The sequence below is a fragment of the Rhipicephalus microplus genome, chromosome 3, assembly GCF_043290135.1.
Source record: "Rhipicephalus microplus isolate Deutch F79 chromosome 3, USDA_Rmic, whole genome shotgun sequence".
In the NCBI taxonomy this organism is placed as follows: Eukaryota; Metazoa; Arthropoda; class Arachnida; order Ixodida; family Ixodidae; genus Rhipicephalus; species Rhipicephalus microplus.
In genome coordinates this window covers 146,749,731-146,773,257 of record NC_134702.1, presented here as the reverse complement: position 1 = coordinate 146,773,257, position 23,527 = coordinate 146,749,731, and positions in this window count along the sequence as shown.

The following is a 23,527-nucleotide window of genomic DNA, read 5'->3' as shown; positions in this document are numbered from 1 at the left end:
ACAATATTCTAACTCGTGCCAACCCACGGAGACAAGGTGCCCGACGCCCATGCACTCCACCATACTTTAGGAACCGTTCGCCACAATGCTGTAGGTAATTCACGTGGTCGTTGCAATACAGGGTTTGGATCAGAGCGTGTGTCAGATTACGGCTAATGGGTGTGTTCTACGATTCACTCACCGAAACGCAACTGATAACTCCAGTTCCCATACGTCAAGGGCTTGTGTGCCGTTGACTGGTACAGCGCTGTGAACGCCAAAAAAAAACAAGTCGGTCATGGCGATAGCATAGCAGGACACACGATACGATATGCTTTATGACCGATATCCACGAAATCGAAAGCACTTGGCGTGGCATCGCCGGCATGATGCGATGAAACGAACGCGGGCGCACGCGCGCGCCGGGTCACGTCGAAGTGAGTCACGTACGCCAGTGGCATCCGCAGTTGTTTCATCGCACAGACCTTCACGATTTTCATCTGGGAAAGCACCGCATCGAACGTCTGAGAAGGAACAAATTTGATAAATGTTTATTAGTAAAATAGTCTACCTTGCGCAACTTCAATCAACAATCGTGCATATCAACTAGTTGAGCATGATATATTGACAAAAATTTATTTTTAATGCGCCGGGCATATTTCTGTTCCGAACTTGAAAACGACAACTGAAGTGGGACCAAAGCAGTGCCATAATGCAGCAGGCACAGAAATTAGCTTTACCTGTTCAATATTATGCCAACAAAGCTGATGCTACAGCCGACGCCCGCAATAATGTTCGAACTATGGGCCAATTATGCCAGCCTTGTTGCGTGGCTCCACCCATAATGGCTGCTGCTTGTACAACGTGGTGCAATGTGGCCATTCTAGTACGCTGGTACGGCCAATAATGGAGGCAAATTCTAAATGCTGGTCCAACATTCCCGTTCTATGAGATTGGCACAGCCAATAATGGCGGAACGCTGTCAATGCTGGTCCAACCTCGCGGTTCTATCAAGCTGGTACAGCGTTTATTGGCGATATGTTGTCAACCTGAGCCATTCTTGGGCAATGAACTGCAAATCCAGAGCCAGCTTGGGCCAACGTTCTCTGCTGCCTGTGGTGCATGAATTTATATTTTTTATATGTTGCAGACATAGCCCTCTTGTGTATTTGAAGTCAAACGAGGGTGTGTTAAAGGCATCAGTCGCGGACACTGCAAACATGTTTTGTTACCACAATGTCCTACCAGCAGCGTGGGTAGCTATTGTTTACTTGTTTGACAGTGGCATGTACCCACTTTGGAGATAGTTCAAAGTTGAGTAGTTGAAAACTTGACAGGTCATTCGAACATATAAGGAGATATGGTAATGATGCGTAATAAAGAATAGGTCTACATGTAATACGCTTTTTGGCCTAATATATAATACTGCCATAAAAACCTGATCAGAAAAAATTACATGTGGTTAGGTTTTACCGAGTTTTAATAACGAAACTGTCTAAAGGCAACACCTAAATGGTACCCATTGGGTAGTTTGAATGACACTAGATATGGCACCAAAGACATTTGTGGGGCAGTGTCCCAAACTTGAGGCGCCGAAGCCTAATACAATTTCTTGAGTTAAGGTTATTCCTATTTTGAAACAGGACTAATGATAAGTCGTCTTCTAACAATGGATTAACCTTGACATGACAGGAAGTATTGTGAAGTATTTTGTAACTATCCGCAGACTTGGCAGAGGTGTGATATTGTCAGACCAGCGCTGTAAACGTATAAACTTATTGTGGTGACGCGGCACCAAAATCTGGTTATCGTGACTTCTGCTTGTCGAGATTGGCTTCATTCAGTCTTCCATGAGAATTCTGGCTGCTTCTACTCCGTCCATGTTAATAATCACTCGTTTTATCCTATGAGTGTGAATTGCTGATTCAAACTGAGAAGAACAACGACGAGTGATCCTCCTCTTCTCCCTTGGTCAAGCCATATGTCCACTACATTCATTACTCAAACGGTATGTCCCCTACCTTTTATTTCAGTGATATGACACGCTACGCAAGAGATTGATGGGGCCTCATCTTAACAACTGGTGACAGTGGTGGGATTACCGTTAACCCTGCAACTTGAGCCAGCTGACGTGTGGACGTCACCACGCAGCCCATGACTGCAGCTACATGAAGGTCAGAATTTTCCCTTTTCAGATTTGCCAGGCTTTCAAGCATAGCTTTGAAGATTGAATCTGGAAGGTTTTTCTTGTCAATAATTCGTCCTTTGGAGTGAAAGCACTTGATGATACTTGATAAGGAATAGATAGAGCGACTAATTCTTTGTCTTGGCTGATAATGAATCTGAGTTATCTACGAAAGCCTGAAATACAATTGCTGTGCGCGTAATTGGGAGTGGATGTAAGGAATGTCCTACGAATGCCAAAAATATTAGGCATGACTTGCCTCAGAAGTAAATGACAGCGAGCTTTTGAAATCCCAGGAACTTGTAAAAAAGCGCCGGGCAAACGATTAAAAAACACGAACACAAGCAAAAGAGCCTCAGCTAAACAAAAAAAGAGGCTTGCCGTTGAGAAAGAGAGGCTTCCCGTTAAAAAAAGAGAAGCCTGCCGATGAAGAAGAGAGGCTCTTGCGTGAGCTTGAAATAAACCGATTAAAGCTAGGATTGCAGAAAGTGCATTGCTTAGTCTCAAAGGTCCGAGAAAGTTAGAACATGAAAGTTGGTATGCAGCCTTTTGAAGTAGAAGAGGACCTTGGAACGTTTTTGAGAACTTTTAACGGACGTGCCAAAGAATGATATTTCCTAAAGCATTGTAGCCAAAGCGTTTCTTAACCTTTTCGCTATGTCAGATAGCGGACTCGATAGAGAGGCTTAGCGCAGAGCAGTATTAGGACTATGAAATAGTATAATCGAGTCTCCTTAAGAGGTATCACCTGCCTCCAGAGGCGTTCAGCCAGCGTTTCCGGAAAACCACCAAGTTGAAGTACGAGTCCTACGTTGAGTTCGAGTACAACTTCAAGCTCAACTTCGTGCAATGGCTTAAGAGCGCGGAAATTTATAGAGACATGGCGAAGGTTGTCAAATGCATCTGTCTAGAGAAATGTTATAACATGGTTCCAGACCCAATGCGTTTGTAGATTCTTGACACGCCCGACGTGCTTACAGCCCAAAAGGCACCAGAGCTCACGGAGCAATACGCATCGCGTTATGCAGCGCAAAAGCAGGCTTGCTGAGTGTTTTCGAACCAGGTCGTGGAGAATAAATCTGTGAAGTTTTTCATACGCAACGTGAATGCGAAGGCTGCGTAGCCGAAAAAGGAGTTTGAGCAGACGCAACCTGAAGCACCAGTTAAAGATGAGAACAAACAGTTTGAAGCGCAGATGTTGATAACGTGCTATGAATGTTATCAACCAGGTCACCTTGTCTCAGGTTGCCGAAATCAGCGTCTGGTATTCTGAAATGTCTGAGAGGATGCAGAGAAATTGAGGTTACTTAAGTAGTTCATGAAAAAAAAACTCGTGCCTAATAAAAAGCCCTGCAGGGTACTTAGAGATTCAAAAGCCGCAATAGATGTCGTTCATCTATCTTATGTCAGCGCCAAAGACTTCACTGGCAAGTGTGCATGGATATCACCAGTGCTGCAAGAGCATAGCGCTTGTCTACGTCTTGTGCGGGTTCATAATAAGGTGCCCCATGGGGCGTCCACTGCTCAGGTGGCGGTTTCGGCTTGACTAGCACCGGAATATTCCTACCTGTTTCCCAATTTATCGGAGGTGCAGTTTCGGAAATTGGGAACTGTTGTAGATGCTATCATTTAAGACAAGCCAGGCGAAGCCGGTGACACTGTGTGCTCGAGGTGCGCATCGCGTGTAGCAGGGCCCCTAGGCCAGAACGCGGTTCTGGAAAACATGTGTCCACTTAACTCAGCCTCCTGCCTTCTCGCTCGTCCTTGATGACTTTTATTTTTCATTAATTTTATTTATTTACTACATACTGCAAACCATACATGGTCTCAAGAAGGAAGGGAACATCACATAAAAAACAGGAATAGCATGCACCATACATAATGCAATTCACGCTACTTAATTCACTATGAACGAGGATCACATAATTTGTTCTAATCAGACAATGTCCGCGGAAAGAAAGAATACATGAAGACATCAGTTCTCACGAAATAGGGGGTAAGCAAATTGGGTTGGTGATGTCGGGTCGACCTAGTTCATAGGAAAGATAGATGCGGTGATGGATCAATGGCGAGTTTTTGTTAAGTAGCCAGAAAACGAAATGAAGCTGTTTTTTTAGTCTGCGCGAAGCAAGTGGCTGCCATTTGCAGTCATTAGTGCAGAGAATGAATCACATGGTAAGTATTTGTTGTATAAAAAACTAACTGCTTTCCTTTGAACCTGCTCAATTTTATCAATATTAAACTTAGTGTCAGGATCCCATACTGTGCTGGTGTATTCTAATTTAGGCCTTACAAAATAAAAATAACTAAGAAGCTTTACAATTGGAGGGCACTTAAGCAGTTTATGTCTTAAAAAGCCGAGTTTTTGGAGGGCAGCCGAACATGCGTTGTCTATGTGGAAGTTCCAAGATAAACTGTTAGTTATAGTCAAGCCTAAATATGTATAGTAGTGACCTCTCTCAGGGTGGATGGCTTTTGTTGGTAGATATAGTCTAGCTGATTTTTTTACGTGTCAGGCGCATACAGACTCTTTTGTCTACGTTGAGGGTCATTCCCAATTCATTCCACAACTGATCTACAATGAAAACATTTGTGTAAAGTTTGTTTTGATCATGAACAGAGTAAATATCTCGAAACAAAACACAATCATCGGCAAATAATGTAATTTGTACTGTAGGTGTTATGACATTGACAATATCGTTGATATAAATGAGAAAAAGCAATGGCCCCAGTACACTTCCCTGGGGCACACCTGATGAGACATGAAGAGATGGTGAACGGTGGTCAATAATGGCAAAAACTGTGACCGGTTAGTACGATATTTGGCAATCCAGTTTACGAGGTTGTCTGGAAGGCCAATCAACTTAAGTTTTTGAATCAGTTTATCCTGAGGTACTCTTTTTAACGCTTTACTGATATCTAAAAAATATATGTCAGTTGGCCTATTGTTATCAAGACAGTGCAAATGAGTGGATTGCTGTAACCAATTGCATTACTGTTGAATATCCCTTTCTAAACTCGTGATGAAATTCTGCCAAAATAGAGTGTTGATCCAAACGTTTACTATTTGGGTGGCAATTATATGTTCAAATATCTTCAGCAGGATGACGTTAGAGATATAGAACGATAACTTTGAAGAAAAAGACGGTCCCCTTTTTTGAATGCGGGGCTAATGCGAGTGGCCTTCCAGTAACCTGGTAGCTTTGGTGACAACAATGAAACACAAAAAAATTTTACAGGAATATTATCACATGTTCAACATGTCTTTTTATAGACATACTTGGCAGATTATCCAGTCCATACGATGTTTTGGACTTAAGGTTTAAAAGCATCGCGAATACGCCAGAGTAAAACACAAAAGATGCTTCAGATGGATCGAACACTTTACCGCTTGGTACGCATGTACTAAAACCAGAAAACACACTTTCAAAATACGTATTAAAATACTCAGCCGCCGCTTTCTGGTCAGTAACAATCACACCCACAATTCCTGTTTCAGTCACGGGTTTCTTTTTGTCGGCAATATAATTCCAGAATTTACTTGGGTCATTCTTTATAAAATTGCGCAGCAGTGCAATAAAGTAGCAATCTTTAGACGAGCGTACGGCCCATGCGACGCTGACCTTGAGGGTTGAAAGAGCACTAGTCTGCGCTTGCTTTGTGCGTAATCGCTTTATTTTTCGTTTTAAATGAATAATATCGTGCGTAATGTAAGAAGTTTGTGAACCTTGTTACGTTTATTCGGAATAAAGTTGTCTATGCAATGGTGACACAATTCTTTGATTTGGTTCTACATTGTTCCACCATCTTCAGCATCAAATACAGCAAAACACGATTCTATGTAGTCTATCACAGATAATTCGTCTGCTCGTGAGTAATCTTTGAAACAACGAACTGATGATTTTTAATCGCTCGGGCATCTGGAAGGGGAACGGATACACTAACCTTGTTGTGATCCGACAGGCCCTGTTCCACGGAAACAGTGTGCTGCTCTAGTTCACGGCTTATAAATAGCAAATCATGAATAGAACTACAGGACCCATGCACATGGGTTGGCTCTTTCACAACTTTAATCAGGCTATCAGTAAGCTAGATTGATTTGTCGGGTTTAACCAGTAAGCTTAACGTCGAACAAAGCCTTCGTTTTACTTTTGTTCAAGGGCCCCGTCGTAAAGCGTTTCCAGTCAACAGAAGGTAGGTTGAAATCGCCAGCCAATAAAATTTTCTGGTTAAGAAACTGGGAAATATGTTCACGTAATTTTGCTATGCATTCATATGTAGCCTCAGGGGGTCTATATACGGCATATTAAATAAAGCTATGGCTCCAGTACACAGTCTGATGCATGCACACACTAGTTCATCGACACTCGCGATAATTGTAGCCTGTATTGCGTCTTTCACAAGGACGGCTATTCCACCACCCCTTTCGTCTAGCGGCTAAGGTACTCGGCTGCTGACCCGCAGGTCGCGGGATCGAATCCCGGCAGCGGCGGCTGCATTTCCGATGGAGGTGGAAATGTTGTAGGCCCGTGTGCACAGATTTCGATGCACGTTAAAGAACCCGAGGTGGTCGGAATTTCCGGAGCCTTCCACTACGGCGTCTCTCATAATCATTTGGTCGTCTTGGGACGTTAAACCCCACATACCATACCATCCATAACCCCTTGTAGCTCTGCCTTTCCTAAACACTTTATACGAAGGCAGAAATACGTAATCGTCAGGTATTTCAGGGCCGAACCATGTTTCAGACACAATCGCTACTTGACAGTCGTATTCAAGTAAGGCCATTTTCATGAGTTTAGTCTTATTGCTTAAACTTTGGGCATTCACATTAAGCAATCAGAGACATTTTCGTTCTGGGCGCTTCGTGCGAATATTGGAACGCTTACTTTTTGTTGACCGAATCCACGAAGAAACTGTAGAATGTCCTCTTAAGTCTTGATAAGTGACTGGGCTTATCATCTGGTTATCGGACTATTGCTGCTTCCGTCATTTTTTAGTGGTATTCTTTCTCCCTGTTCACAGTCGCAGACGTACTTGTCTCAAGCTTTTTTCTGATGTCTCGTATTCTTGGGGAAAATTCTTCACCAATAGCCAATGTTGCGTTTTTAAGTTTAGATCCTTCTCCAGTATTTAAGCTTTGTCTCACCAATGAAGCAACCTCAAAATTACAGGCCTAAAATTGCTGGATTCCGGTCTACCTATGCGATGACTGCGCTCTTCGTTGACAAGTTCTAGCTCCATGATGTCACCTAAAATGCCTTTGTTAATGACGTTTTCAAAAGTTTTGTTGTGTTTATTTACCGTCTCAGGAAGACCGTAAACACTTAAATTGGATCACCGACTATGATTTTTAGGTGCTCACTTTTTGTTTTCAGGACAGATATTGTTTGTGTCTAATTCAAAAATAGGTTCTGACAGGCATTTACCTTTTTTTCGAGCCCAGATAAGGTATCTAGCTTTTTTTCAACCTCTGACAGTCGCTTCTGCTTAATTTCTTTAACATCGACCGCAATGCGTTCCATAATTGAACAATTTGTTCCAGGTCAGGGCCCGGGTTCATCTCATGATCATTACAGAGTAACAATAACTTTTTAAGTACAATTTCAGCGTGGTACAACAAACAGTAAAACCATGGGTATGGCTGCACCAGCAAAAATGGATTGTCAGAATGGACACATTTACCATATTGTTTTCTCACCTGGAGAAAAAGCACAAATGAATTACGGACGCTCCTCGTGCTGGTACAGCCACCGTGCCCAATGGTTGAGATGGCCGCTGGATGTGAACTTATAGGTGAACAGCATGGTGCTGCTGTTTGCCAGTCATTCACGGCGCAAGCAGTCGCTTGGTCATGACGCAGGCTCTCCCAGGGCGCCGATACTCACAGATCAGGCACGCGCCAGATAGGAGCATCGCAGGCATGCGCAGATGTCGTTTTGCAGCTCACTGAGCCCCCCACATGAACTGGCGGCAGAAGGTTGATGATCTGGAGAAGAAAAATGAATGGATTACGGACGGTCTTCATGCTGGTACAGCCACCATGCCCAATAGTCGAGATGGCCGCTGGGCGTGAGCGTATAGATAAGCTGCATGGTGCTGCCGCCTGCCAGTTATCCAGGGCGCAAGCAGTCACTGGGCCACGACGCAGATTGTCCCAGGGCATCGATACTCGCAGATAAGGCACGCGCAATATAGGAGCATCGCAGGAATGCGCAGATGTCGTTTCGCAGCTCACTGAGCACCCCGCACGAACTGGCGGCAGAAGGTTGATGATCTGGAGAAGAAACACGAATGTATTACGGATGGTCCTCATGCTGGTACAGCCACCGGGCCCAATTAATATGATGTGAGAAGAACAGGTGCTATCTGTGGTCATTGGCTTCTAGTCATGATCCTAGCGAAGGACGCCGCAAGCAAAATAGCAGCGGTCATGGCGTCATTCATAATTCAACCGCCGGACGCCTTCAAATTTTTGTCGACGAACGAGTGGCCGAAGTGAAATCAGCGTTTTGAACATTTCCGAACCTCTTCAGGCTTGTGCGTGAAGCCCGAGCAGCATCAAATAGACGCCTTACTCTATATTAAGGGTGAGAAAGCCGAGAAAATCTACGCCGCCTTCGCTTTATCCGAAGAGAACTCCGAGAAATTCAACGCCGTCGTGGACCAGTTCTATAAGTATTTCATTCCGCGACTCAACTTAATCTTCGAAAGAGCCAGATTCAACACTAGGCTGCAACAAGTTGGTTAGCAGGCCAAAGATTTCGTCACTGCGCTTCGCACGCTTTCGAACGATTGCGAGTTCGGTGCTCTTCGAGAGGAGTTCATGTGCGACCACCTCCTGGTTGGGATGAAAGACTAGCAGCTATCCGCCAGGTTGCAGCTCGACGCAGGGCTCCCACTACAAAAGGCGTTAGATTCCGTTCGCCAGATCGAAGGTGTCCGTCAGCGACTAGCGGAGCTTCACCAGGAAGCGCCATCTCTGAACAATGTTGCATCTTGGGCGCAGGCCAGTCAACGTGCTTTAATAGAAGGCAAAGGCTGCAGTTATCTAAATCGGGGCTGCAAGTCATCTTCACCCCAGGTGTAAACAGAGAGCAGAAACCGTGCAGTTGGTGTGGTCAATAGCGTCACTCTCGCACTCTCTGCCCAGAATACTTGGAAGTCTGCAGCAATCGCCGAAGAACGGTCTTTATGCCTCCGTATGCATGTCGCCAGCCTCAATTGGTCAAAACCAAGCACGGAACTTTAGAAGCAGGACTTCTTGAAGCAGTCAAGGCGACGAATACTGGAAACTGGGAAGCAACAGTGTTGGTCCAAGGCCAGGAGGTAGACTTCAATATTGACACTATTGCTGACGAAACCATCCGGCCGACGCACGTATTCCAGACGCTCAAGGACAGGCCATTTCTATCAGCTCCTCCTCGTCAGCTGCATCGCCCAGAAGTAAAGCTTCTTCCAGCAGCAAGAGCGGCACAACTACAGCTTATCTACTGCAACCATGCAGCTACTCAGGATATATACGTCCTAGATCAGATCTGCACTCCGCTGCTAGGCAAGCAAGCCATCAAAAAGCTACAGATGCCAACCTTCGTAAGCACTGTTACCGACAAAGTGTACCCGAAAGAAGAATTTCAAGCGGTGTTCCAAGGACTCGGCATGCAATGTCAACTATGAATCGGAACAAGAGTAAACAATAAAATACCACTAATAGGCTCCAAATTTCCTGAGAGGCCTTCGCAACGCATTGAGATGGATTTAGTTCATTTCAAAAACCAGTGGTGCTTTATAGCTACCAACTGATATTCAAGATACCCCGAACTAATTCGACTTGAGAAGCTCACTTCCGCAGCCATGATCAACCACTGCAAGTCAATTTCTGCGCACCACGAAATTCCCGAGAAAGTGTTTTCCGACATTGACTTGCAGTTTTTGTCGACTAAATTCTCACTCTTCGCCCAAGACTATGGTTTCAAGCACATTACATCTAGCGCTCACTATCTTCAGAGAAATGGACTTGCAAAGGCTGCAGTCAAAATCATCAAGACATCCATGACGGAGACCAAGGACCTTCGCTTGGCATTCCTAGCTTACAGTTCGACTCCTTAGAAGAATGTATATAGCTCTGCCAAACTGCTCATGAGTCGTCGGCTGAGATCCAGGCTTTCTCTGTGTGCCACCAAGCTGACACCCCAATTGCCAGATCAAGACAGCCTTTGGAATTTTTGGGAAAGATACAGACAACGTCAAAGAAAAGACTTGAAAAGACGTCACGTAGTCCGCGACCTGCCTGAACTTTTTTATGCATGGTGATGCCATGTGGGTGACAGACCTCAACAGCAAAGGGACATTACAAGCCCCAGCCGCTGAGCGTCGATCTTATTGGGTCAACACCGACACTGGTGATGTGCGTAGAGCCCGGATGGAGCTAGGCCCATATTCCTGGAGTGAACACAATGCAGATAGTGTCAGTACCAGGGATGCTCGCTCGAATTGCCAGGACACTTCCCACGGGCATATCAGAAGTAGCATGTGCGTGAACCAGCCTGCTGCAGTGAACGTCGCTCAATTCCATTGGGAGTTGTTGTAGATGCTGCCATAAAGGACAAGCCAGGAGAAGCCGATGGCCGCGTGTGCCCTAGGTGCGCGTGGTGCGTGGCAGGGCTGCTACACTAAAATGCGGTTCTAGAAAACCTGTGTCCACTTAACCCAGCCTCTTCCCTTTTCGCTCGTCCCTGACGACTTCAACAGGAAGCAACTTTCAACAATAGCATGATGGCCCACTTACTCCTTGAAAACCTCGAAAACTTTCTAATGAAGCTGCGGAAAGAGTGACAGGTTTCAAAGAGGGTTGCTGAGCAGACATGTGATCACAACTGCGAAGGAGAACGAACCGTCAGCACTGCGGTCTAGGTAGAGTGAATTGTCGAGCCTGTCAATATGAGGATTCGCTCAGACCAGTGTAACAGAGTCCATGTATAGGGTGGATTTCGTGCTGAACATCTGATTTGTTTTGACTACAAATACGACCCCTAAAACACTATTTCTTTTTTCAGACGTCAACCATTGCCGCATTTCTGTTTCTGTTAAGAATAAACACAGACCGTTCGAGCAAAGTTCCCTTGCGCTGCGGCCAAACCAAATCAAAACATGCTCAAGCTACGACAACTTTAGTCGCTGGCCAGTGTCAATATGATCTCGTGCATCCAATGTGCTCCGATATGGCTAAATGAAAGCTTGAGAACAAGAAGCGATGCATTAAATAGCACAAAATCGGAGCACTTCACCCGTACCAACGTAAGCTGGCAAAACATTACTTCGCTCTTTATGCCTTGTTGTGGACGAATTTATTAGGCTTTCAGCACTTCACCCTAGAGCAATTACTATACATCCCTGGAAGCTTCAGCCGCCACACATACTTGCTATTTCTTAAGGGAAACGTGAACAACGTGGTGTTACACGTGCAACGATGTCAATAACCACGCCGGTCGTCTGCTTACTCTTCCGAGAGTGATGAGCAACTTTGACAAATATAGCGCTTCCGTCGGTGCGTAATGGACAACTGTAAAGCTGCGTAAACACTCTAATACCAGGTGGGTATCCCCACAGCGCAAATAGTTTAAACTGCTCACTCCTTCCGCCAAGCGAGTGCCGCCCGTAAACAGATTTGATTGATATGTGAGGTTTATTGTTACAAACCACCATATGATTATGAGAGACGTCGTAGTGGAAAGCTTCGGAAGTTTCCGACCACCTGAAATTTTTGAACGTGCAACCAAACCTGAGCACATCGGCCTACAACGTTTCCGCCTCCATTGAAATGCCCGAAAACAGAGGCAGCAAACAATGGGTCGTTGGGTTGGTATAGACGCGATTGTGAATAGAGTGGTGACTGGGTGGTCGGTGCCATCGCATTCCGCTTGAAATTTTTCTTTCCCAATCTGTCTCAGCATAGAGTGTCTTGATCTGTCTTCCTCGGTGATTGGCGTTTGGAAAACTGTAGAGAGTAAGTGGTTTTAGGCTTGTTAGTCACTCTGATATCATTTTTCATTTCCTGGCAATAGTTGCTCTGACGCATCAGACACATGAGTGTGTTGTGTTTCTCTTGCGGTGTTGATTCATGGGTGGGACAAAAAATTTCTTGGCGAGCGTTGCTGTGTTTCCACAATAAGAATTTTCGGTAGCTGTTCTTGGTTTGTTCACTAAATAGCATTTTAATTTTATTCGTTGAAGTGCGCACTCCACAATACTTGTACTTGTGCCTCTACGCTCTCAAGTTATATGCCGACTGAATGAATTCCACGGAGGGCGGCGCGGTTTTGCTTTCCTGCCTGGTGCGTGGATAACAACACTGAGCATCAGCTCTCATCTGTTGTTATCGGCATTCTGAACGATGCTGCGAAATAATCATTTTCAGTCTACAGCACAAAAAAACCTGCAAGATGTTTTTCAAGCAGCAATGCAATGCATCACAAACAATCTTACTGCCTTAAAAGATTATTGGCAAAAAATATTTAAAATGCTTGGTGTACGAGGGCCGTTTCAAAGGTGTGTCGCACGTTGCGATTGCATTATCTATTTTCTTGTCTCCATAAAAGTGCTTCAAGCAAAGACGGGAAGAATGACACAGAAAAAATGCGTCACGCGCATCTCGTGCCTTTGTGCACTTTTCTTTTCTTCAAATACACGGATAGTGAGCAAGTAGAAGTGGTTTGTACTTGCAGGTGTTTCACGTTGTTCTGTCACATGTATGCTTTACGTTCATACAGTTTGAAGCCTTTTTTGTCTCACATCCACGCTCCCTCTCTTCCAGGCCCTGCCACTAAGGCGCTTAGCTCCCACAGCACAGTTGCTTTTCCCGTCACGGGCATCGGTAAAATACAAAGGCAAATGGTGTCTCTACGCAAGTAGTGCATTGTTCTGTATACAAATATATTTATTATAATACAGCTGCCACAATTTCAATTGATGTTTGCCAGCTCCAACACCATTTATGTGGACGCACCCACGTGGACTATTGGCGGTACGATTTCATTCCAACGGCTAACTTACATGATGAGCGATTATACAAACCTTTGTGGTAGCTGTGGTAGTTAACGATGAACGTATTCTGTGAAAAGAGAATGGTAGCAAGAAGAGCGTCGCTGATTGAATGCACAGCTTGGACTAAGGATAGGCTTTCTCTACAACCCCCTAGCTTTATCTACAACCCTGTAGTCTGTCCGCAATTTTATCATTGTGACCGTAAGCAGCGAACGCAGTGTTAAAGACAGGTGAGGCGGGCGAGGATCGCACAGCTATTTTATATATATTGCGGAGTGCTCGACCGTTGATAAACTTGTGTTTAGATTACCTAAAAAAACACAGCTTTGCCGGAAAGGGGATGCAATGAGCGCGATCCCAACAAGTTTGATGGTCACGCGCAGGATGGCAAGGAAATCAACACGTGCCCCACGTTTCTCACACGCAAAAAACGCAAAAAAATTACTCACAGGAACAGAAGAACGCAAAGACACGTCCAAGTTTTTTTATTGAAAGAGAAAGCAAACGAAGGAAGTTCTGTTGCCTTTACTGGGCGATGGCTGCCGCTTTCCACTTGATTGTTACAAATAATGAAAAACAGAAGAGCATATATACATATATACACTCCAACAGAGGTGAGAGCAAAAGTTATTGTATGGGCAGAACAAACACGTAGTCACGACGCCCACTTTTAACTATAGTTCGTTCAGTAGTGGTGCCAAATCTCGATTTTCTTGAAGACATGTTGCAGCACCTACATTGCTTTGCGATTTGTTTTAAACAGCCAAGGGCCCAGTATTTTATTCAATCTTAAGGGTCGCCCGGAATTCGACTTATGGAGTTCCTGTTCAATTCGCCTTCGGTGTGTGTCGTGTTTCAGACAGTGGAGAAAGGTGTCTTTGTCGTCGTGGCCGCATGAAGAATGTTACACGCTGAATAGGAAGTGCTTTGTGTAAGCAGTTCCGAGTCTTAGGTAATGTATGAGTGCGTCGATACACCCCGGAGAGTCATGGTCTAATTAGCATTTAATATTAGAAACAACAGCATATAGGATCGATGCATTTGTTTTGTCAGTGAACCAGGTAGGAGAGCATAATTCACGTTTTGTTGTTCTCAGAATTCTATTTTCATAATATTGAAATATAGGAATGAGGCACGTTTGCATCGAATGATGAGCTATTTTCGCCACCTCACAGCCATTTCATTTTCCTTGATTGCACAGTGACAAAGAAGCCACTGTAATGCTACTCGATGATTCGACTTTGTAGCTTCTGAAAGCTCTTTTAGCATAACGTGTACTATACGCACATCAACGCGTCTTGAAGTGGCATTTTTCACACAAGCGAGTACCGCCAGAGAGTCTGTAATCACCACCCATTTTCTGGCTGTCCTTGACAGTTTATACAGCTTATGGCTAACTAAATCGCTACCAGCTCCAAAGTTGTTGAAGAGGAGAGAAGGCCCAAATGACATGCATATTCTTCACAAAATGGTGAAATGGTGATGTCACGGTCTCTTTGGCGATGGAGCTGTGAGTGTGCACGTGAGTGTAGCCTTGGTACCTGCCAAACAGATGATGTGATGCCAACTTCTGTGCGGCAACAATTGGGACTTCATGTTTGCTGCGAAGTCCTTCTATTTACGTTTAAATAGTTTGTAGCTCAAGTAGCCATGGCAGGTAGTTTTGGTCTAGCGGCCAATATGTCGACACAGGATTCCAGGAAATGTTTTGATGGTACACGTAGTGTATTTGCGCTCCGGCAATGTTTGCAATGTTTGATATGAGCGGATGCGAAAGGTTTTGCGCGACTAGACGAAAGAGGTGCCAACGGGTCTCCACATTTGCAATTACTATAAAGTTGGATTTCCTTGCCTATGCCAGTGTCAGAGAGCTTGATGTTGCCTGTGGAGCCCCCCGACATATTGCGTAAGCTTCGTGCTTGTAACAGCTGAAGTCGATGCAGAGATGTCTGTGAGATGTTGTAGAGAACTGACGCAGAGTAGGCAATTTTTGTCGCATTAGTGCACAATGAACGTGATTTAGGGGCGCTGAAGTCCATTTTCTCGCGGCAAAGTGACGTATCACGTTTATGGTGCAGTTCACCTAAAGTCATAGATATACTGCCTCGATATACGTTCGCTGTCTAACATAACACCAAGGAAGTGATGCTTTTGTGCGATTTCAATTGTCTTGCCATCCACAAAAATTTTAAACTTTTTCACTGTCTTGCTTCTCAACCACAGAACCACTGATTTTGCGTGAGAAATCTGAATGTTTCACTCTTTTAGGTAATCTTTTATGACGTTTAGTACTTGCTTAACCCGACGTTTGACCACTACCAGTAAATTGTGGGACGTCCATATGCATATGTGGTCGGCGTGGATATGTTCAAGGCAGCACTTCTGGAAGACCTGCCATCAGCATTGAAAAGAAGCGGAAGAACGCTTCCTTGGGGTACACCTCTTAATATGTTGAAGCGATTTCTGTCTCCGTTATTGGTAGAAGTGTAGATTTGCCTGTTAGGAAGGAAGTTGGCGAGCCATTAGGATGTGACCATGAACCCTAGTGACGTAGGGCCGTACAGCAAGGAAAGGTGGCTCACAGAGTCAAACGCCTTTGTTATATCAATGAACGCCACAACAGCTATGTTTCTACAACTCGTCTCATGTTCTACAATTGTAACGTGGTCGAAAAAGCAGTTCATAGTGCATCGCCGTCGTCTGAAGCCAGCCATCTGTTCTGAAAGAAAGTTGTTAGCTTCAATTCACCAATGCAGCCTTCTTTCAAATATTTTTCCATGACTTCAGATACACAGCTACTGAGGCTGATTAGTTGAAATGAGTCAAGCGAAAGCGGTGATTTACTGAACCTCAGCAGTGGGGCGATTCTCGTGACCTGCAAACACATTGGAATGAATGCCTTCGTCCATTGTTATTATATATCCGTAGAAGAAGTGGCATGCCGTTAGGGCCTGCATTTTTCAGAACACTGTACGACCCGTAGTCGAGACCTGTTGCTGTCATTACGTGGGTTAGTGACAGAGCAGTACGCAACTGTATTATGGAATACATTTTGTCCAGTTTGGCATGTGATGAAGCATAAGTATCTTAGATTTGCTGCTCTACAGAATTGGGCGGAGTGGTAGTGTTGTGAACCGATTGCCCAGTTCCAGTCAGAATTGTGCAAAACGCATTAGCAACATAACGTTCGGATAGTCCAAAAGATATGGCCAATGCTCCTAATGGGTTTCACTGGGATATTAGATGACTTGAAGCAGTGATTGTTTGTCAGATGTTCAGAACTGGAGTGAATGGGTCAATGAGTTGCAGCTACCATGCCATTTTTTCTGTCCTATCTTTTACATGTGTTGGTTACATTTGGAAGTGTGTGGCTTGATTCTCCTTGTAGTTTTCTAGCTTCTCATAGCGGCGATAACAACGTTCTGCTCGTATTCCATTTACTCGTCGGCGCTCATAGTCTGCATATAAAGTGGAGTGGCCTAATGTGACGGTTGTAAACCTTGTCGCACCGGAGTAACTGCTATTATTGCAGGGCATAAATGTATCCAGTTCATTACCTCTCACCAAGTCACGTCCAGTAAGTTCACGAAATAGTTTCTAGTTAAATAGCTTTGAGGTTAGTGTTGTCTTTGAACTTGCATTATTGGGTGTTACACCCCTGCAGCGGTGTGTGCGCGAGCAGGTATTTGGTGTGTAGCGACACTACAGACCCGAGCTAACGGTTGGCTTAAACCTTTCCCGCGCCTAGCCGTGCGTGGCTCAGCCATGTCTGGGAAAAAGGGGATCCTGGGGGTTGAGTCGACGCAAGGTGATCGGACCTTTGAGGCCCACGCGGCAGAGGCAACACACTTCTTTGGCCCCAGCTTCACGTATTCAGCACCCCTGGGCTGACCATCCGAGGCGAAATTGGCAGTCGCGTTTCCTATCTCTCTTCCCTCCAACTTCGTCTAAACTCTCACTTTTAGACTTTTAGTCTGTCTTGTCTGCTTTTCCTTGCTGTGTACTTCCACTTTTTCTGGTGGCGATGTATCTAGTGCCTAAGAGAAGACAATGGATACATAGGTACCATTGGTGCCGAAAGATTGACGTGGATCTCTGGAGTGCGCCAAGAAAACAAAAAAGTAGATAACTGGGCCTGGTGAGAGCCCTGCACTAGAATTCTAACTCCCCGCCTAAACAGCCACTCGCTTTTCGTACACAAAGCACTACTTGACGTTCACCATACACACTCTAAATATACAATGGAACGTCAGAGGTCTTCTCAGAAACCTTGACGACGTTCAAGAACGGTTACACGAACACTCACCAAAAGTGATGTGTATACAAGAAGCACACCTAAATTCAAAACACACCAACTTTGTTTGTAAATACGTTATTTTTCGAAAAAACTATGATGATTCCATGACATAATCTTGAGGTGTTGCCATTATAGTGAATCAAAGGATTGCATGCACACACTAGCAAGTCCAATCATCTCTCGAGGCAGTGGCTGTGCGAGCGGTGCTTTTCATCATGATGATCACAATTTGTACTCTTTACGTACCTGCGAGCTATCAGCTACAAAAACATAACTTCTAGTCCATAATAGACGAACTTCCAGACCCTTATGTACTCCTTGGAGACTTGATTGCGCAGAGCAGGCTATGGGGTTACTCTCGTTACGACGCGCGATGTCAACTAACTAAACAGTTCCTTCTCTCGTCGAGTCATGTCTTCTCAATTGAAAAGAACCAACCTATTATAGTCTCGCTATTAATACCTACTCCTTCATAGACCTAAGCATATTATCACCGTCTCTTGTACCTCTACTTCAGGAGAAAGTCATCAGTATTCCATACGGAGGTGACCACTTCTCTGTAGTTTTGAGCACACCTAAAGCAACTGTCCACCAAGCATTTCAAAATGGCTCATAAGTAGAGCCGACTGAGAATAGTTTTATACCCTTGCTCGTTTAGGTTGGATTGGCATATTAACTTTGAGCATCGATGCTGCTGCCAACTACTTAACAGCGTTTTTATGTTGATGCTACAACAAAACGCGTCCCACAAACAAATGGACACCCTGGAAAATTACGTGTGCCGTGGTGGAACTCTGAATGCCGAAACGCGCGCAAACAGTAAAACAGTGCATGACGATTCCTTCGAAACTCACCGACAGCCAAATATTTTGCCAGCTTTAAGAAAATGAAGTCTTCAGGCAGGAGAACGCGTCAGTAGGTCAGAAGAGAAAGCTGGCAGAAGATTTCATCAGGAATCGAATAATATGTACAGCAGGCTGAAGTCTGGAACATGTTTGGTAGGGTAGGAGGAAGACAAGCACACACACTCGTAAACACACGGGGGGATACCTTGGAAGATCAGGCGAACTTCCTCGGTGCACACTTCGAACGAGTGTCCAGCTTGTCACACTGCACTGACGCTTTCCAAAAATACACAACAACAATAGAAAGGCAGAAACTCGAACAAAAATGTACTAGATACGAGGCATATAACCAAACTTTCAATTTAGCTGAGCTCCAAACATCTCCGAACTCCTGCAGTAATTCTGCCCCAGATTCTCACTATGCGGAGTGTGAAATGTTAAAACGTACCACTCAAAACACAAATAACCTTACTTTGTACAATGCTATCTGGTTCTCTGGTGCTCTTCATATTTCTTGGAAAGAAGCTACTGTTATTCTCGTTTTGAAACAAGGCAATGACTCTTCTTCAGTTTAGAGTTATAGGCCTATTGCACCTACAAGCTGCCTGTGCAAGTTTTATGAAAAAAATGATAAAGTGTGGACTTGTACATTTCCTTGAAACAAACAGTTTGCTCGGCCAATTTCAGTGCGGCTTTCGAGAAGGTAGATCCACCACCGACCACCTTGCTTATATCGAGGCACAGATCAAAAGCTCTTTCGTTCATAAGCAATACTTTCTCTCTGTGTTCCTCGATATCAAAAAGACATATGATGCAACATGGCGCTTTGGAATATTAAGAGACATGTCCCCCCTTGGCGTGCGTTGCAGACTGTTTAGGTCGAAAGTTACTTGCCAAACCAGATTTTTTTTATTTTAGAGTGGCCAGCGTTCTTTCCGAAACATTTGTCCTAAAAGCAGACCAAAGTGGTGCCGCAAGGTGGTTTACTTAGTTGCGCACTTTTTTATCAAAAGGAATTCTTTGCACACTTCCATCTCTCGCAATATGTTTTATTGTACACAGGTCGACGACGTATGTGCACCATATGTGAGCCATATACATATGATGCCATATACCATATGTACCATATATCGGCCATATGTGAGCAGTAGGTTAAGCTTGGTTCGAACAAAATTTTAAATTGGGCAGAAGAAAACAGGTTCCGACTGAATGCGCAGAAGAGGATGTATAGCCTGTTCTCTAGAAAGAGAGGCATTTATTTTGAACCTGATATTTAACTGCAGAGGCATTGTCTTTCTTTTGATACCGAACACAAATCCTTGAGCCTAATTTTTTACAACAAGCTTATTTTTATACCACACAACAAGTATATAAAATAAAATAAGTGCATAAAAGCCATGAATGTTCTAAAGATTTGTCACGCTCTACGTGAGGAAATGACAAGAAGTGTCTTATGAATTTAAACAAAAGCTTCATGCGCACCTGCCTAGACTATGGGGCAATGGCATATCAGTCAGCGACACCTACTGCGCTTAAAATGCATGATCCTGTTCATTATCTAGACATCTGCCTTTCTACGGGTGTTTTTTGCACTAGGCCCATGGAGAGCCTGTATGTGAAATCAAACGAATGGTCACTCTACCTACAGGGATGTTACAAGTCTTTTAAATATTATCTTAATATGAACGCAAACAAGGATCACCCATCACATTCGACAAATATTGACATGTCAATAATGCTGTGTTTGAAAAACGGCCTTCTATGAGACAACCCTACTCACTCCGTGTGAAAGGCCTAGCAATGGACACCGGTGTGCCACTTGAACATCTTTGATGGCCCCCGCTGCATGTATGCCACCACGGCTATGGCAAGCGATAGATTGCGACGTGTCTTTCTTAAAGGTTTCAAAGCACGTGCCCATTGCAGATATGCAGGCAAATTTCTTGAAACTACAGCACAAATAGATGCGCCCTGAGTTCTTAACAGATGCCCCAAAGTCCAACACTTCTGTGTCGTACGAAGCCATCGCCCCATCCTTTTCGTAAGCCGGCGTGCTGCGTTCTGAAACAAGCATTTTCACTAGCGAAGCTTATGCGATGCTTGCGGCCGTTAAACATACTAAAAAAATAAAAATACAAAAGGATATGATACACAATCATTCCCGAACCGTAGTAAAAGCTCTGTAAACTCTTAAAAAGCACCACAAAAAACCCTCCTTGTCTCACTTTACTCACTTTTAGGCGCAGTTTACTCATCCAAACAGCATATTGTTGTGTGTTGGGTGCCAGGGCACCGCGGGATACAAAGAAATGTCTTGGTGGGCGAACTAGCTGGATCCGCCCACAAACACACTTCCACCAATACATTGATACCAATTCCCCCACTTGATTTTAGGCCTTCTCTTAAACGAAAGCGCAGGGCTTATTGGCAGAGCACAAGGGACGCACTCATATGTAATGAATCGTATGTTATCAAGCTGCAACTTTGTAATTGGCCACCAGTATCAAAATCACGCCACGCAGAAGTAATATTTACAAGGCTAGGAACAGGACATACACACACAACACATTGATTTCTTTTGTCTGGGGGCGATCCACCATCAGGTGATAGATGTGGAGAAGCACTCACAGTACTTCACCCTCAAATACTGTGTAAAGAATTTGAAACGCTGAGAACACAACAGATTCTATTACCCCACGGACAACAGATCGACCACTTCACCCTGCAATGTTCGTTCGTGGTGAGCCACGTAATTTTCACACACAAATCGTTGTTGGCTTTTTGAGAGACGTCCGTACCTGCCACGTATATACCCGGTCATTCCGTAGAACGGCCTTTCCGGAGAGGTCTCTGTTACAGTGGCTACACTGAACGAAGCACTTGCCTGGCGGCCCTTGAACGGAAGAGTGTGAATGATCGAAGCACTTGTGCTAATGCCTTAGATGTTCACCAAGGTTTTTACTATCAAAAACTTTCATCACCTATTGACACTACACATATTTCGTGACATGGTCATAATTTTATTACTTCTATTTTTCACCCGCCTTACTGTGAGGAATTTCAAGGCCCCTACACAACCGCTTATTACAATGATTGTCCACAGGGCGATGGAATGGCCCTTGTGCCCTAAAACACCTAACATGATCATCATCATTATAATCTTGGGTGTTGTATGAGAAGTATGTTGTGGTCACTTCCTCGTGTTTCGAAGTCTGTACACCAGTTCATATATTTTGCAATGTCAAGAGAGGCTATGGCAAAATCTAGACAGCTGGCATAATTATAAAATCTTGTTAATTATAACCAGTTCTTACTTTGCTGTGTCTGAAAAGTGCGCTCTTTTTGCAAACGGAGACTGCGAAACGATTGCAGTAAGCTTTCTGCATCCGGTAACTACAACAAAATCGTTCCAATGTAAGCTTATGAAGATGCGAGACATAACATGCTCCCAACTGCAATATAAGGATAAGCGAGTGTGCGTTAAAGAACTTCACGACCACCCACTTCTCTCCGTGAGGCGAAGTACGCTTGCGAGATGAGGGCGCGCGCCACCACTAAAGCCCCTAGATGTTGGAAAGTAGCGACGCTCCTTTATCCACGCCGGCACTCTCTCGGCGCGCCGGCAACCTCCTCTTTTTTCACCCCCTCTTTCGCGGAGCCCGTGCATCCCAAGCGCTGAATGGCTGCGGCGGGCGATACCGCCCAGTCAGATGACCCTGACGTCACGAAAACCGCGCGCAAGCAAACTTCGCGCGCTTTTCGTCAATCACGCACGCCATGAACCCTCCAGGCGCCACGCCAGCCCTGCCGCTCTGAACGTGTGTTTTTTTTTTTTGCGTAGAATCGTGAGCTTCGTTTTTCGTGGCAATGCCTGGCTGTTGCGCGTATCAGTGCAGCAGCAGGTCAGAGAAAGGAGTAAGATTATTTTACATCCCCCGAGGAGATAGGAATGCCGTGCGCAGAAAGCAGTGGATCCACAACATCGGGAAAAAGACTTCGCCCCTTCTAAACACGTCGTTCTTTGCGAGGTTAGTGTTACCGATTTCGTTAAATCTCTAGATAAAGTCGTACGAAGATTTTGATGCTCTTTGCATCGCTGGACTCTCCGTTCAGTTTAATAGCGAGCACATATAAATATGGATATAGCTGGGTCTGAATGAGTCGCTGAGCTTTTTTTGTAATTCTCTGTGCTTTGAGATAGTTTCCTTGTGTTTTAGCGCGTGCGTTAGTTTTCTTAATGTATGTAATTTGTAAATTAACGTGTGTAATTCCTACGCATGTGTGTGTGTGTGTGTGTGCGTGCGGGTGTGCGTTTATGTGTGTGCATGTGTGCGCCTGCGTGTATGCGTGTGTGTATGTATGCGACTGCATATGCGCGCTTATGTGTGTGTGTATGTGTGCGCCTGTGTGTTCGCGCGTTTCTGTACGTCTGTATTCGCGCGTTTGTATGTGCTTGTGCGGACGTGTGTGCGTGCGTTTGTCTATGTATTCGCGCCGGTGCGTGTGTGTGTGTGTGTGTGTGTGTGTGTGTAAGCGTGCGCCTGCGTGTGCTGTGTTCTGCGTGTGCTGTGCTGCGTGTTGCGCATGTCTGCATTCGGGCGTGTGTATGTACGTATGCGCACGTATGTGTGTGCGTGTACGTGTGGGCGCACGTATGTGTGTGCATGTGTGCGCCTGCGTGTTCGCGCTTTTCTGTACGTCTGTATTCGCGCGTGCGTATGTGCGTGTGCAGACGTGTGTGCGTGCGTTTGTCTGTGTATTCGCGCCGGTGTATGTGTGTGCGTGCTCCTGCGTGAGCTGTGTTCTGCGTGTGTTGTGCTGCATGTGCTCCGTGTTGCGCGTCTGCGTTCGCGCGTGTGCATGTACGTATGCGCACGTATGTGTGTGCGTGTACGTGTGCGCCTCCATGTGTGTGCGTTTGTGCTTGTGTGTATGTATGTGCGTGCGAGTGTATATCTGTGTGCGAGCGCTCGTGCGTTCGTGTGTGCTTGCGTGCTTGTGTGTTCGTGAACCTTGGGCTGGATACTTGTGAAGTCAGGAACTCGTTTACTGTTGTTGCGTGCTGTCTGTATCTTTACAAAATTTCAATACGGTTATAGTATTTTGTTGTTGTTTACGTACACTTCATGTTTCGAAGGCTTGGACCCTAATATATAAGTAGGTAAATGACGTTTTGTT